The sequence below is a fragment of the Cyrtonyx montezumae genome, unplaced genomic scaffold, assembly GCF_038088225.1.
Source record: "Cyrtonyx montezumae isolate F1298 unplaced genomic scaffold, pur_monq_1.0 scaffold_2, whole genome shotgun sequence".
Taxonomy (NCBI): Eukaryota; Metazoa; Chordata; class Aves; order Galliformes; family Odontophoridae; genus Cyrtonyx; species Cyrtonyx montezumae.
The window spans coordinates 4,853,351-4,870,881 of NW_027071936.1; the positions used below are offsets into that span (position 1 = coordinate 4,853,351).

The 17,531-nt window shown below is 39.7% G+C and overlaps 1 long non-coding RNA gene across 1 annotated transcript in view; it reads left to right on the forward strand.

Moving 5' to 3' along the window:
- Nucleotides 1-17,531, forward strand: part of LOC136048610 (uncharacterized) — an 87,303-nt gene that overhangs the window by 16,057 nt on the left and 53,715 nt on the right. The gene's annotated exons all lie outside the window — the stretch shown is intronic.

Here is a 17,531-nt window from a genome sequence, read left to right on the forward strand (position 1 = left end):
GGGGCAGGGTAGGAATGGCTTTCAAATGATCATAATTCTCTGAATAGTACTTGTAGTTGCCACTCATATCCTAAATTGCCTCCGCCTCACTGAATTAAAGGAATGCTCCATCTATAAGCAAAATGTAAAAATGGGGGTATTACCCAAGCACAGATGCAAGTGTGCCAAAAGATAGGTTTTACAATGTGAATTAGCAGAACACTGTGTTTATAGCTATTTTCAAATATCTCAAACAGCAGAATTCTGGAAATAACTGAGGAACGATGACTTTTTCTAATATGCTGCTCCATCTTAAGAAAATTTAACTCCCAAATATCAATTACCATTTAGAAGAAAACCCACAGTTGCCAGGGTGGTCCACAAACATTTGATTCCAGGCCATCATACTAACAAAACTTCTTTATTTCTCCCCCCCCTACTTTCTGCTAGTATCACACTTGTTACTTCATACCTAGCCATCTGCTGAAGGGGAGTCTCTACCCTCTTGTGAAAATTATCCACAGCTGAGCCCTTGGTTGCTGTGCTGCAACATTTTGTTCTTGATTCTTTGAAATAGGAGCCTTTCCCACCATGTCTCTTTCTCACCAGCAGACATTTTATGTTCTCAACAAGCCTGCAAAAGACTCTCTTGGAAGGTACAGACTATTGCTTTTTCTTTCACATCCAATAAGTAGTTGCTGCTGGTTGTTTTAATTTTTCTTTATTTTATTTATTTATTTTTGTTGTTGTTGTTACTTTTGAGCAAGCTAATGAATACTCTTCCCTTTTAGGGCTAGTTTTATGCTCCTTCTGGCCTTCATGTCCTTTATCATTTAAAATTTTTTTTTATTATTATTATTTTTTAATTTGCAAAGCATTTTGAATGAGAGGGAGTTAATCACCATAGTCCTTTGTTTTATTTCTCCTACCAGGAGCATGCAGCTCTCTCTGAGCTCTAACCTAAGAACAGCAGGACTATCTAGAACAGGGACCTGTAAATGCAAACATCCGTCCTTAATGGAAAATGTCTGTCAGAAAGCTTCTCTAGTTGATGTTTCCTTAACATGCAGTAGAAAACAGGAGCAGCTTGTTTTATTGATCTCCTAGGACAGAAAATAAAAGAGACAGTTGTTTTTGTGTTTGTTGTTGTTCCTAAATATACAAGTGTGGTGCAGCAAACAAGGTGTCAATGGTTTATAGGCCGGTTCTTGGCTCGGTTCTGTAACTAATGGGGGAGGGGGGCCACAAATCCGCACCCCAGGAAAGGGAGAAAATGGGAGAGGGCAGGAGGATGGGCCTAAAAACATAACAGCAGCAATGATCTGAGGAGGAAAACTTATTTAGTAAATAAGATATTAGAATGCAAAATAACAGTATAAAACAATATAATTAGAATTGAAGCTAATAAATCAAATAAAATGTGAGAGTCTGAAATCAAAGGTGAGATGGCTAGGGAGCTCCCACTCTGACAAGCAGCAAAAAAAAAGTCTCAGTATATATGCAGTCTTATCTTTCCCTCTGAGTGGAAAACGGAAACACAAAGTCCTCTGGGGTATGTAGTTCTTTTTCTCTTCTGACAACCAGATACCCAGAAATTCAGCAGGTCCGTGGAACTGGAGCATTAACTCTTTAACCCTTATTGGATGTTATGATGTAGAATGTCAATAACAAAAAAACCCATAAAACTGTGACACGAGAGAATGTGATTCTGCTGTGTAGAACCTGCTTGTGAACTGTGCAAGCATAAACACTAGTCACAAGCTGTATAGCAAGTAAGAGCAATGTTAAAGACAGCAGAGGGTTGTTTTCCCTTTAGCAAGCATATAGTTGTTTCTTTGAATTAAGTGTTTTCCACCAAATCAAACAGAAATGGTATGCACACTAATGCAAGCATAACAACTGCCACCTGGAAGAACTGTGCTGCAGAAATCTAGACCCATCTGTGCTTAGTGAAGCAGAAGATTTTTTTTTGCTGTTTATTTTAATGTCAAATGGACAATTTCCTGTCTGAGTTAACTAGGTTGTTTAAATACTAAGAGTGACCACTTTTACAGCTTCTGCTTTCAGTCAGAGGGTTTCCTTATCCATGGCAGCGATATGTACCAGTTATTTTCGTTTAAGGATCCTTATACTGTCCAACTTTCTAGCTTTGTTCATCTTCAAAGAAAAGCAGACAAAGATTTAGGCAGTTACTGTGCTGGCAAAAGACCATAACTTCAATGCTGCTACACAACATGTTTTGAAAGAAAGCAAACTAACAGGAAGAGAGCATTAACGTGTTCAGAAGTGGCACAGAAATGTCCAAATATAAACCAGGAAGGTAGTGACAACTGCAAATATAAACCTGCAAGTTGCCTCAGTGAAGTGCCTTGACATGAGCAACACTAAAACAGCATGAAAAGTGCCGCAGTAATAGCAGGGTGGCAAAGTCTCTGGCTACAGCAAATGAGAACAAGCCCAAATGCAATAGCTGCAGAAATGAAGGGAAAAAAAAAACAAACAAACAAACCTATTTTCCTTGGAAAGACCTCAGGCATACAGGAACCCCTATTAAGACATACTGTCACCTCCACTGCCAACCCTTACATCAGGTCTGGGAAGTGATGAATCCTGGCTCTACCCCTTCCAGTTACTCAGGTGCACTGCATGCACCTGAGCTCCCCTGAATTGGCCCTGCCTTCCCACCAGGTGCTCCATCAGTGCTTCAGGCTATGATTTTGCATTTCCACTACAACATGGAACAAATGTGATGAACCAACTACTGGCAGAGACCCATTATGAGTTGTAGCATTCTCTTATGGGGTAATTTAATAGATGGATGGATGGAGAGAGGTAGTAGATATGAGAATATATTTGTCTCAGAACAGAGTGTGAAGCAGAACTGTTAACTTCAGGTGCTGATGGTGCTATTTTTACTGTGAGAGACTATTCCAGTTCCTCTTTTACAGAGGAAAGCCTCACTCCTGCCAAACAGCTCTGCACTTAGAGCTTATGTCTTGATATGTTTCTGATGGGGATGTTCAACTTTGTTTATTTTAAAATGTACTGTAAAAGCACAAAAGCCGTCACGAGTCTTAATGAAGTGTTGCAATGCTTGTGCAATACTGGAGCCTTCCTAAATCAGACTAACTGCATTTAGAAGAACGTCTTCCATAAGGGTTGCATTGCTTTTTAGGTCAGACTTGGCTCCTGTAAGCTAATAGTTGGCAATGAAGCTGCAGTTGTAAGTTACACAAAAAATATGACACTATCAGCCCAGGTTACCTGTGTTCTGATATAGCAGTATGCATTAACTCACTTTGAAGTGCTGCTATAGAGGGTGACAGCAAAGGAATGCAGAGTGCACACTGCTTCAAATCCCATAGGCAGATAGGGACCTTCCAGCTGCTCATATGGTGTATGCAGGCTTCAGGTGTGTTTGGCACTAACTTGGTGCCAGTATCAGAGAAGACAAAGGCATACATAGTCTGTGTGAGTTTTGTCTCTTCAGTATTCTGTTCTTTATTCTATATGCCTGTTGAAAGCAATTATGCTAAACTAGATGGGAGAGAAATATGTGAAAAGCTCTAAACTGCAGTTGGCTGAGTTGCTAATGTGAAATGATTGAATGACAGAGCAATGCTGTTCTAGAAGAGAAATTAAAGGGAACATCACGGTAAAAGTGCATTTTATTTCCTTGTACTGTGTGTGCTCAAGCGTAGCAGTGTGTGTGTCTGTGAAGGCAGAGCTGGTGACATGGAAACCTGTGAGTTGTGCTGCTTCTGACTCCAACAGATGCTCCATATGCAGAATGCTGGTGTGGCTGACATGTCACTGCTGCTCTTGACACTGCAAAGTACAGCTGAGGTCAGTTTCACAGCCTCTCCATTTCGAATTTATGCCACAGTGAAACTCCACTCACAGTAAAGCTGTCATGTATCAGGCTGTTTTTATATCCCTTTCTAAAGTAGTTTCTGTAAATTGTATCAGGGCTCCATTCTTCTCTGTTTAACAGAGCTGTCAGAAGTCAGAGGGTTTGAATCTACTCGGACTAAAATCCTTCAGAGTCTGAGCACCAACTGCCAAGGGACTGACAACTGTTCGTGGCTGTTTCCAATGTCACTGCAACCAAATATCTTAAAAATGGCAAAAAAAAAAAAAAAAAAAAAAAAAAAAAGGGAAGGAGGGAGGGGCACAAAATTCAAACATACAGATATTTATGTTTATGTCATCAGCTCATGAGGATGGAGATGCTGAGGATCTGCTGGCATGCTTAAAATCCTGCCTGCCCAAAATAGCTGTCCTCATTTATGCAGTTGTTATATTTATTTGATGCTTCCTTAAGCTACACACTGCTTTTCAAGGACTGGCCCTTTCTGAGCTGTGTGACTTGTTTAATTCTTGGGGTGGAAATTGCATTGTTTTGGCTTTCTCTGGCATGCAGAGGGCCTGTAGCAGGGAGAGGAAGTGAGCAGAAGCACCATAAGCCCTGGTTTTAGCACCTCAACCACAAGACAAGCTTTCTCTCTGATTTGGTATGTGCATGAATAACTTGAAGGAGAGAATTTTGGGTTCTCTCAGTAAACCCTTTGTAGTATTACAGCTATATAAAGGGTAGTGACTTTGTTTTCCTACCTAGCCCTAGTTATTAGGGACCTCTTTGAAAACTCAAAGCCTTTTCCTTAAAGGCTTTAACCTGCTAAAGACTGACTGCATGACTGCAGCATCTCTCTATATACTAGTTTGTAGCCACGGTGCATTTTATGTATTTTCTGATGCAGCAACCTGAAAAGAAATTATGGATGATACTATTTAAAAATAATTTTAAAAAGATTGTTTTGTTTTGTCTAGAAACAACACTGAGGCTTTGTATGAAGACGCTTTGTGAGGAGATATGTTGGTGTTCTTATGGATGGAAAGATAAGGTAACAAGCTAGATGGTTTTTATGACTGGAACTGTTATCCTGAAAAGGAAATACAGAGTAAATATCAGGCTCTTCCCTTGACTTTTTTTTTTCTAGTAACATGCGTATGAATAGTCCCTGTAAGCAGACATCTGATAATCTCAAATGTAAGCCTCACATAATCTTTCAGAGCAAGCAAAATGCAAGCTCAGAGGGCGGCTTAAACTTCTGCTTAAACCCACTTCCCTATAAAGTGAGAATCGTAACTGAGATTTATCTTCCTTCTGTGGTTAATGAGAGCTCTCCTCGTCCAATAAAAGGGAGACGGTCGGAGCTACAAAGCAACCTCCTAAATCTGAGTGTGGTAGTGTCCCTTTGGAGAGAATACTGGTCTTGATTTCATCTTGAAACGGATTGACGTGGATGTTAGTTCTCCGAAGTGGAGCTTTCGGCGCTCCTTTTCAGGACTCAACAGCACCTCCTGGCGCCTAGAATTATGCATGCACTGAGCTAAGCGTCCTGAAGTGGCGCTCAAGTGTCATGCTGGCCGATGTACTGCAACTGCTCTGCTCTGGCATAGCTGCTCATTGGTTTTACTTTCGAACCCCACGTCTATAGCACACATTTGCCTCATGCAGCACAGGCATCCTACCTCTATCATGGGGCAATGTGCTGAGTGTCCCCCCAGGCAGCGTTAAAGTGATGGTGAAGGGACTGTTTCTTCCTATCAGACCCTCAGGGATTGTACCTAAAGAGAAGCAGTGCACTACAATAGCTATAAAGCCCTTCTGATTTGTTTTGCAGAACAACTGCCTAAGCTGACAGAAAGCATAGTTCCAGTAATTTTTGTTTTCAAAATAAAGTTCTTCATTAGCTGTACCTATATGAATACAATATTAATGTTTTCTGCTCCTGCTGCACAATTCACTCAACAGATCATTTGCAAACAATATGTAAATTGACTTACTTCTATAGTTCTGCTGTTGATAATAAATCATTCTCCTGAAAGACATTCAAAGCAAACATTATAACTCCAGGTGGACAGCATCCAGATGGATTTCCTTGTTTTAACCCTTGCCAGCTCTGGAAAATGCTGGGCCTGGATGCATGTGCCAGGGCTGTGCAAGCTTTCTCTATCTCTCTCTCCTTGAAGCTGCTCAGAAGTCTGAAGCTATGCTGAGGACAGTGGTCATGCCATCAGACAGGAAGGAATGGCCTTAAGCTGTACCAGTCCAGTTCAGTTCAGAGGTTCAGTTTGGGTATTAGCAAACATTTATTCACAGAAAGAGTGGTGAGGCATTGGAACAGGCTGCCCAAGGAGTAGTGGAGTCACCATTCCTTGAGGTGTTGCAGGAAAATGGAGATGTGTTTCTGGGGGACATGGTTTAGGGTGGTCACAAGCATGAGTTGATAGTTGGACTTTTCATGAAAGTTTCCATACTGGTCATTTAACCCAGAATATGCATTAGAATCTTCACAATAAACCTAAATCACTAAGAATTGTTATTTTTATAAAGGTAGGTACTTTATGTTTCTAAGCACTTTTTAAAATGAAACAACATAATCTCTTTTTTAGCAAAAGTTGGAAGTCTAGAGAGCATTTACCAAAGCAGAAATGTTCAAGGGAAAATCTGTATATATTTTCATCCTACTTTTTCCCTCTCCTTCTTTGTTTTAATAAATGTGACTATGAAGACAGAATTGAGACTAGACAATAGAGGAATGTTTCTGCATAAGCTAATGGTGCCCATGTGGAGTACTAACATACTATCCCTTTATAACACTTATCAACCAAGAGTCTAGGTGCTGGACATAAATCTAGTCAAAGCCAAGCAGCTCTGTAAGATAGTGTAAACCAAATCATAATAATTTCAATGATGTGACCAATTAACATTTGGGGCCCTGTCTCTCAGTCTCAGTCTCTTGATGACCAGACAGCACAGTTGGTTGTTGGCTTTATTATGCCATTCAACAGAACACAACAAATGCTTAAACTTTATTATTTGAGCTGCCTCCTCAAGACTGCTATCTTGAATTTGTCTGTGTTTTCATAAACCTGATATGCTTAAAAAGCTTGCTTTGACCTTAGAAGGAAAGAACTCCTGGTTGACAAGGCTGGATTCTGGGACTCGTGGGAAGCAAAAAATAATGGATTTTTTTTTTCTTTCAACTTTTGTGGGAATGTCAGAATGACTGAAGCCCCTGAGCAGGTCTGTCAGTTTTGGCAGTTTCTCCACATGATAACTATAATACAGTGCTGGAAAGGAAAACCCATTAGGAAAATAATAGTAACTAGTGAACTGTTTTCTATTTAATGATGCATACAATTTACCATAGAAGTAAATAACATAAAAATATTGGATAGATTTGTGATCAAAAAACAAGGCAGGATGGATATCAGCTGATTTTGCTAGAACCTTGAATCACTGAAAATTGCTTCCCTATTCAGGCAATAAAATGTTGTATTTCTAAACACCCCGTTAAAACGCAGCAAGACCTCTTCTAGCAGAAGTTGAAAGACTGTTGCTTTTAATTGTTATTTGCACCAGTTAAAATTAAAAGTGCAAATTTCTGTGCATTAAAATATGCATGCACATGGTGTGCTCTGTGGATTGTCTATTTTATGTCCAGTCTCTGGATATTATCATATAAAAGAGGATTATTTTTATTTTGTGAAGGAGTTGCTATTAAAAAGCAGCAGTGTACACTAGCCAAGGGCGAAATAGCAAGTTAATCTGCTGTAAAGCAAGACATGGAAATGTGTTTCTCCTCATGTCTGCAAAAGTTAGAGCAGTAAATATCTTTACTTGAGAAAAAATCCAAGAAAATCCAAAAGCTGATTCTCTACTTACCTGAGTGATATGACGCATTTATAGATAGGAAATTTCAACAATAACATTACAATTCTTCTCAGTTGCTTTTAATTTTTCAGCTATTAGAAGTTTTTCTAATTTTTATTTTATTTTTATTTTTTCCTGTAGAAGAGGAAAACTAAAAAATGTTTATTTAATAAATGCAGTGGAGCCATGGTAGAGGCAACACATAGAGCTGTCTTACACAACAGTGCTATCTGGCATCTGTCCCACTGCATAAATGGGAAATAATTATTGCAGAAGAACAGTGTCACTTTTGCCTCTGGTGATGTCCATCTTGCCAAAGGCATCAGCACGTCAGAAAATAGTAACAGAATGGGAAGGCACCAGGATGGCTGGAACACCCCAGTCTGGGAGCAGAGCGCCGTGTACTTGCAAACTTAGAAGATAATGTGGCAGGAGGATAGCAGCCATATCCCAGCAAGAGTGCAGCAAAGAAGTGAACAATGTGGAGCTGCTCTATAGGGTACAAGGAAGCTGTCTGAAAATGGAGCAGAGTTCACAAAAGTCAAGCCCTTCGTGCCTACCTTGCTTGCAGCTCTATATATTGCACCTTTCCCTTTGTATCTCAAGCCTTGGTCTTGCTAAAGCTTAATGAAACACATAGTGTTACTCACTAAAGTGAAGTGACATGGCTGCAAAAGCCTTTGCAGTGTGGGTTGAGGTCAGGCAAGCCCATGGCTTGTGGAGAGGCAGCCGCTGAGCAGCATGGTGTGTCTGCAGACAGCTGCTGGATCTACAGCTGGACGAGGAAAGGTCCTGCAGGCCACCACTGTACTCTGTGTCCTGGATCACACACTGAAATCCACGCAACATTGTGCATGCTTAGGTCTCATTGAGTTTAAGCAAATTAAACGTCTTCAAATTTCAGCTTGTGCTCCATCTAGTGCATTACTAGACAGAAGTGAGTCTCAGGGCTGATGCCCATTGCCAGAGAAGCACAAGGCCTCTGTGCTGTCCTGCTGCAGGGAGGGGAAACTCTACCTCTAAAATAGCTTTGGGGACAGCAGCAATTGAGTCAAATCCCGCTGCATTTTAGCTGAATTCAAAAGGAAGTTTCCATCTTAGTGCATCTTCAGTTCTGCACCTCCTAGCAGACTGTCCCAAAGCTCCCAAATTTTCAAAGAGTTACATGGGGATTTATCCAGCTAAATCTTGTTATAGTCAATGGGAGCCAAGTGAATAATTACACTGGGGCTCTTTGTAAATAACAAGGAAAGTTGCCAGCTATTGCTGATTATGATGCTGACTTTTTGTAGATATAGATACATTTCTATAGGGAACCAAACGTAGACCACCAGGTTACTTCACGTATCAGTGCAGTTTCCATGTTTACTGTGTGTGTCACTTCAAAGAACCAGCATTGATGACTTCTGGTCCACTGTATTAGCAGTCCGTCTCCTCTCCATCTCCTGTTGTGTCCTTTCACAATCCAAGTAACAAAAAATGGCGGTGTAAATAGAGCTCCAACAAAGAGGTCTGTTGAGCCTGTAATGCTCCCCTGAAAGGAGGCTGTCTAGGGGATGAATGGGACAGCCTCAGTCCAGCAGTGGCAGGGAAACAGATGATGTGGTATTGGACAGCAGCAGCCAGCAGGGTGCATATGCCCAGTGTAGTGGCAAATAATGGTTAAGCTAGTCAGTTGGAGGACTAAATGAGAGTGCATTGTCTAACCCTGTAACCGTAACTAAATTGTAACGTAAAAAGAGTTTATAAACATCTGGCTACTGGCTCATCTCTAAAGCTTTGTAGTTAAATCTGAGGTGCAACATTTTTAAAGTCTGTATCACTTGGACATATTGCAGTCCTAAGGAGATTAGTTACATTTCAAGATCATAGCGTATATTAAGAAGTGATTTGAACGCCTCTGCCAACTTTTCCTGTTCATTTTTCCTAAGACCAACATTTATGATTAGTACTATTTCCATTTGGAAATGCACTCATTTGGAAACTCATTTTGGTTGCACAGTATTATGCTGCTGATCTCATAGCTCTGTTCAGTATTTCACTTTAATTTCACTAATTGTTATATTCATATATTTATTAAGATGCTCATCTGCTTAAGCTCAAGAGGAGTGATACATCTGTATGTTTTGATTTCCCCCAAATTGATCAGAGGAGGAGCACATTTACCTGTTCCCTTACATTTTAATATCGTAGTTCAATATCAATGAAAAGAATATATCAGTTTAATAAGCATGTGGTCTCCTTTGCAGACTGGCTTTTCAATCATTTTATAGCTCCCATTATTAGTAGAATAGCTTCGATGTGCTTCACATTTGTGTTGCAAATACTTAGAATAGCTGGAATCATTTTCTAATTACTTAAACAATGTGCTGTAGCAGCACCAATTGAAATTCCTGTAGGCTACAGGCTCACTAATTGCTTCCTTTAGTAAACCTAATTTATAGGGCTGCACAAATAGTTGCCAGGTTTAAAAGTATTCTGGCAGCTGAACTGAAAAAAAAATGTTATGGACTGAATGGAAACTTCATTTCTTCAGAATTGTCAGCACATCACCAAGAATTGATTTGGGGTTATAGAATTATTATTATTTTTTAACACCTGGCAATACCAACTGTTTCATTTGGTTTTCAGGTACATTCAGTAAAGGGAGAAGATGAGATCATAAACTTGAGAGGGAAGCAGTCCCAGCTTTCCTGTTTTATACACTAGTTGAGTGAGTAAGGCAGCTTACCTGGGATGTTAATAACTTAAAATTCAAGACTCCAAAGCAATTCAAGTTTGTAGTAAGGTTCACCTAACACTCAAATGAAAGTCTTACCATTGGGAAAGAAGTATGCTGGAATGGAACTCTTTCTTTCCTAGAATATCTAGATTTAAAAAAATATCCCCAAAAGCTTAACCAAGTAAAATCAACTTCATGTGTCAAGTTTCCTTTGATTATGAGTCTGATGTGGGGCCAAGGCACATATCTACAGGGTCAAGAGAGAGACAGAGGATCAGAAGTGGTCTGTAACCCCTTACTTATTCCAATGCTGTGCAAATTAAGTAACCTTGTCATCAGGCCATAGCATAATTCTGTCTTTAACTTATTTCCTTTATAATTTAATATGATCTAGAAAATCTTCAGTAGCGAAGGTCAAAGATGAAACACTCAATTCAAGCATATAGCTGACAAATCCTCTAGGTACTGGTTAAGCTTCTGATTTAAGATAAGGACACAGAGCACAAGAGAGGAGAGGACAGATATATACCCACAGCCTGGACAAGTGTCTGCCATCTTGTCCCATGTGCCTATTTGAGAGTGTGTGAATATAGACAATGTCAGTGATTATTGTTCAAATTTGCTATTGCAATACTTAATTACAGAGTTGTCAACGCACAACATTGGAAGTGAAAAAGGCATTCACGATTTGAATTTCCCCAATTTATTTGAGTCATCCAAACCAATAAGAAATGAAAAAGGTCCATAAATCCATACTTGGTTAAAGGAACTTCTGATAGAGTGTAGACTGACAAAGACAGACAATTGGCTTTTAATTTATCTGAAATCTCTAATAATATTCTAACTTCTATATTATTTTTTTTCAAGAGATTTCTACTTGGGAAATATCTGAGCAATACTGCATATTTGGGGAAATGTGTTAAAAAATAGAAAGTAGCCCTTTACAAGCTGTTTTGTTTTGTTGTTGTTGGTTTTTGCTTTTTTCCTTATCATTTTCATTGTCTGGAGTAACCTGGTTACTGACAAGGTTATTTTTCAGTCTATCCAAACAGCATGCATTTTTCATTGCTCTCATGTATCCCTCCTGCATTTTAGCATTCTCAGTTAATAACCTTTATTTCTTTTTCTGTTCTATTTTTTTTCAGGACATTTCTTTCAGGCTTGATTTAAATATGCGTCTACTATGTCTTTGTTCTTAATTCTAAATGCCTCCAGAGGCATATAAAATACAAGAAGAGGATACTCTATCAGGTGCAGACCTAAGAGCATGCAAACGTTGGTCACTCAAGGTCAAGCCTAGCAAATCTGACTCTTCCCAAAGGTATTTTCTTCCTCCCTGCCCCTTGCCTTCCACCCTTCAACCTCCCTGCTACCTGTAGGATTTATATTGTAACAGAGATAATAAGCATGAAATGTCAGATTAACAGCTCCCTTCTGTTTATAAGGTGGCAGCAGAGTACTTAAGGGTTATGCACGTTCTTACCACAGACAGGGGTTCACTGTGATCTGTTGCATCCCAATCTCTAAAGATAAACTTGAAGAGCCAGCCCTGCTCTGCCTTCCCAGGGATCTGCATTCTTATCTCTAGTCATTGTTCACCAACATTTTTATCTGTCAAAACCCTTTCTGCTTCCCTAGCAACACACATCCAGGCTCTTTTCCAGCTGACATAAGCTTCCTGCCACCTCCTGATGACAAGTGCTCCCAACATTTCCAGCTGCCAGCCATTCAGCATCTGCTGCACATGTTACTGGGGTCTGCACTTGACCATTTCCCTGATGCTATACAGTGACAATGCCAGCACCCTGACCACAGTCTGTTGTCCACTTCTGTGTGTGTTCAAGCACTGATAGTCAGGTTTACCATTTTTTATTTGATATAGCTTCCGTCATTTTATTTCTATGCAAGGACATGTTTTCTTCAGTCTTTGTCCACTATTGCAAGTACTATTGTAAGGCAGTAGTTCCAGCAGGGAACTATTAAATCTATTCAAAATGTTTCTCTTATCATTTTGAGCAGGAAAAGCTCTTATTCTTTCTTTTTTTTTTTTTTTTTGCAAAGCTGTTTCTACACTACCCTTCAGTAGTGTGTCAGTGTGTCAGAAATGGAACACATCAGCTAAATGAATAGTGTGTCAGAAATGGAATACATCAGCTAAATGAAAATCTTACACTGAATTAGATAATGTTGTTATGATGTTCACCAGCACCTTATTCATATCTCTTTTTTTTGAGTGCTGCTCTGTGTAAAGTTTTCCATGAGCTCTTCTAGTTCCTTTTTCTCCTTGAGAGGATCAAAGATAAATGAGTGTGGGAGGCACAAATAGGAGAGGTCAGTTTGAAAATGCAGTGGGCCTTGGCCTTGGCGCTCTACCTCATCAAGATTAGTGTAAAGTCAAAAAGGTGTCTGGGCTGAAGTCCTGCGTTTAGGATATTCTTTCTCTGATTTATCTGCATGGTAATCAGGGAGCAGCTCACATTTAGATATAAAATGCCCATGTTAAGTTATTGTTAGTAGTTACTGTAGTTACTTCACACTAAACTGGGTAGCATACCAGCACAGGAAATGTGCTGTAATGTAGTCCAGGTTCTAGATGTCTCATGTGATCCTCTCAAGCTTCACATAAGAGAAAATTTAGTCTTTGTTCCACATTCCAGTTTGAGAAATGTCATTACAGAAGGGACTTTCTGTTTAGTATAGGACTATTTCTGACTTCTAATTCTACTTCTATGCTGTTACAGTTGTTACCAGGCCCATCTAATTGATTAATGCAATTTGCTGCTGCACTGTGTTATAGGAAAGCAGCATTTCATACAGCCCTTCTCAGCTGTGTACTGTGTCTTCATCAAGTAGACAAGCAAGAGAATACTAACCTTCCAGCAAGACTTCTAAAACTCAGCTCTGGACTGAGGGACTGATTTCAGTGCAGCATTTCCTTATGAGTATGTGAACTCTGTTTCTGTGGAGAAGCCAAGACATCCTATTTCAGTCTCCTGGTAAGTCATATATTCCAGTGAAATGTTGGAACAAAAGGTTTAAAGTAATTTTAAAATTTCAAGCTTGTTGGTCAGACTGCGATACCTCTACATGCTCACATTTTCAACAGTCTAGGTCTTGTTTTCAAAATGATTGGTACATTAAATATTTTGAGGATATATGTGATGCCAAGTTTTTAAACATATGTGGGTATCTCAAGCAGTGGGTAAACTTTTTTGAGCATACAATAGCATTAGGTGCTCTATTGTGCTGCCTCCAACAAAAATAATTTTTGGTCCTGCTGTGGTGTAACATCCTTGAAATTCAAAACCTAAGGCTATGTTGGGAATGGAGCTTATGCTTCAGTTATGTAGACACTTGAAAATCTATGGTCTATTTCAAAAATCACCATTGTACAAAAAAAAAAAAAATCCAGAACAACAAACTCACTGTTCATATCTCTGGGATATTTTGCAGCTATAGATCATAGAATGTAAATGAGAATGTTGAAAATTTTCCTCTATCAAAGAATCCAGCATCTGAAGAAAACAAAGAGGCTGTGTGAGGCTGTAAGACTCTTCAAAATCAAAACACCTTATCCAAAGCAAATTAATACACCTCACTCCTAATTCTTAAATTACAGTATGTCTTTCTGATTTTTTGGGTTGCCTTTGTTACTTAAAATCTACCTCACCAAACTCTTTTGCTTCACCTATTACACCGAAGCTATTGTTTTGCTTATTAAAGTGGCCTAACTTAATTCAGTTTTGTGCCTCAGAGTAAACTGAAATGATTAATAGCTCAGTGTGTGCCCATTGATGTGAGCCCTACTGTTACTAAAGCACCTTATCGCAGATTTTAAATGACATATATGTTCTTCTTTATGTCTGTTCTGTGAGATACTGAGCACAGCTCCTAACCTGTGTTTATCTGCCTTGCTGGACAGCTTTCCTGTACCTACAGCAACTGATTTTGAAGTTAGCTCCACCAGCTGTGTTGTTATGCAACTTTCTGTGTTGGATGGTTATTCTGATGGCTGTGAGAACAATGGGCTGGCTGGCTGATTTCTAAGGTGCTCCTTCTGGCTGGGTGACAGCCTTGTTGGCTGACTTCTGCCAACTGCCTGCAACTTTGCTCTGACGTAGCAGCTCATATTTTCCAAGGTATCTAGGTGATTTAGGAGCCCACAGCTCATCCTGAAGGGGCTGGATGCATTTGGAAAATGTTACCCTATTAAACTCACCCCAAGGGACATAGCATAGGCTAATTTATGTTTATAAGGCAGCTTGAGGTCTTAGATTCCTATGATGTGAATATCTTGCACTCCTGTTCAGAGGCAAACAAGAACCATTCCTGTAGTTTTGTCATCAGTCAGGCAGTACTGAATCTGCAGCTGTTGATAAGAAGGCAACTTGTAAATAAATCACAGGGACATACCCCTGAAGCCTAGAAATAAGAGCTTCTAGCTCCAAAAACAAAAGCTTGGGCTGCCTGACCAGAGGGAGACCGCCTACTGTTCTGGAAGTAATCAAGCCATCGCTCCTCCTCCAGTGTTACCAACAGCAGCCATGTCATGGTAGTTGATGAAGGCAGAGCAGAAGCAGCAGACAAAAGGCTGTTCTGCCACCTTCTCATGGATCTTTCATGCCTCAGCAGGCACCAAGAGATGATGAGGTAGAGTCATAGCGGCTCTACTCTCGGCCAACACCTGGAGTGACTGTAGAGAAGTAGCAAGACATCAGGAAGAGAGCTGAGATAGGTGTTTCCTTAGCCCCAGTGGAGGAACACAGGGTTAGAATAGTAGGGCTGATATGTGTGAGTGACTGGCTATGCAAGGGAAAGGATCACAGAATCAGAATTTTTAAGGTTGGAAAGTCCAGTATGATTATTTAGTCCAACCATCAACCCATGCCTGTGATCACTCTAGACCATGTTCTCAGTGCTACATCCACACAGTTCTTGATGGAAACTCCATCACTTCCCTAAGCAACCTGTTTTGCTTTTTCTGATATGTTTTTCCTAATATCCAATCCAAAGAGTGCTGTATCTGTATGTTCTATATGCTGTCTATACTCTTTAGAAGTCTTTATATTCACTTGTTGCATAATAAGAACAATGGCTGTGCCTGAGGTGACTGGTGCGTATCTGTGGTGCTCTTTGTGGCATCTAACCCCTCTCCTGTCCTCACAGAAAATCATTAATAACATTTCAATGTTTCTTGCTGAATTCCCCACATGGGTCTTTTTATGTCTTAAACTAGACTATTAGGATTGTTGTGGATTATGCAGTTATGCTGCACGAGTCCTTTAATAAAACATACTAAGGGAGAAAGTGTGGGAGGGGATGAGAGAGAGGCTGAGTGGCTTCTCCGTGAGTGTCTGAAGTGAATGAGAAGAAAGGAAAGGATTAAGAAGTAATTGAAGCATAGAGATGATAAATAAGGAAGAAAGGGAAAGACTGCAAGGAACAGTGCCGACGGGTTTAAAATTTCAATTTGGACAGTGGTTTATTTATTTATTTATTAGTATTTCTTACAGACTTGGGGAAAATGATGAGTTGGGGGAACCCTGGATTATAATCATAGTGCTGCCTTGATTATGTACCATTCTGATTGCTGTGGTCTAGTGATTAGAGCATAAAACTTGGAGTAAAAAAATATGCTTCTTTTCATGGCTGCAGAGGACTTGCTGGGTGGTTTCTGAGTGAGTTATTTTACCTTATTGTGCCTCATTTTCCTGATCTACAAAATAGGGACATTAATGCTTGTTTTTTGAAGGCAGTCTGAAATGGAAACTTCTGTATAAATGTCAAATATAACTACTATTGTTCTTAAACTAATCCACTGCAGTCAACTGCTTTTATAGTTTTTTATGAAAGCAAATACAATGGAGCTACACAATTGGCTGCCTAACGATGCTTTTTAATTAGAGGAAGACAAAAAAAAGTGTCTAAAAATGCAACAGCAAGTTCTGTTTTTTCATCAGTTGCAAACAAATTTCTGCTAGAACTGAATCACACAGGTAATGAAGTTACTCTTCACTAAATGCAAAACACTGATCGGGAGTAGCAAGTCCTGGTAATTTTTACATGTTTTTTTTCACTCTTTGTGTGACACAATAAGGATTTTCAGTTACTGTTGAGTGAATAAGAGTAAGGGTACACATGTGAAAAATGTACGTTTACTTCTTTACCAGCATCTGCCAAATGAAGTTTTCTCTGGCTGTGACTGAAATTCAAATTATCAGTTGAATAGTTTGCAGTGTCTGGCTTATACACCTTTGGAAATGGGTTGTATAACACCAACTCTGATGCTCTCTCTCCTCATTGTTGAAAACATTACCCATCTTTTACCACAATGCTGTTAGAACAGCTCAACTCGGAAAATGTGACTCCTATTACTCTTCACATTTGACTACTCACCCTGAGGCTGGATGGTCCCAGTGCGTCCATTCAGGGCCACATGCAGAAAGCTTTATCAGTCAGGGTAGAATGCTAATAATCCTGGACACTGATTTTACTAGCAGAATCAAATGTTGGGTAATCTGATTTATTCTCCTTCTCCTGAATTTGTCCTGACAAGAACATTATTTTGCTGGTGTAACAGTGTTTATTTTGTGGTGGAGGAAGGATAATGTGGGGTTTTTTTAAAGACAGAGAGATGTTGGTCATAGACAATGTCTTTTTTGTACATCCAAACCATTTAAGTAAAAATCTGTTGTGTAGTCTTGGCCTCAGTATGACCTCAGAGTGAGTAACTTGTGACCTGTCTGTCCGCATCAGCTGCCTTCTAGGACAGCCCAATTAAGATAATTTTATGGTTGCTGTAAGCAGACTTAGTGTCGGTTAGGCAGGCTGTGTGGAGCAGTTCTGGTTGTTTGGTTTTGGTTCACAGAGCCTGCATTGCAACTGCTGCCTCTTCAAATTGCTTTCCTTCACTAGGAGGCACAATCTGATTTTTCTGCAGGCTGGTTTTCAGCCAGCTGTCCTTTTTCTGAGAGCTTGTTCCCACAAAAATATCCAAGACCCATTTAGTGACAGGTGATGTGATGAGTGAGATGGGTAGAGTTATGTGACATACAGATGATGATGTACTCATATGAAAGTAATTACACTCTAGTGTGAGAAGGCTCA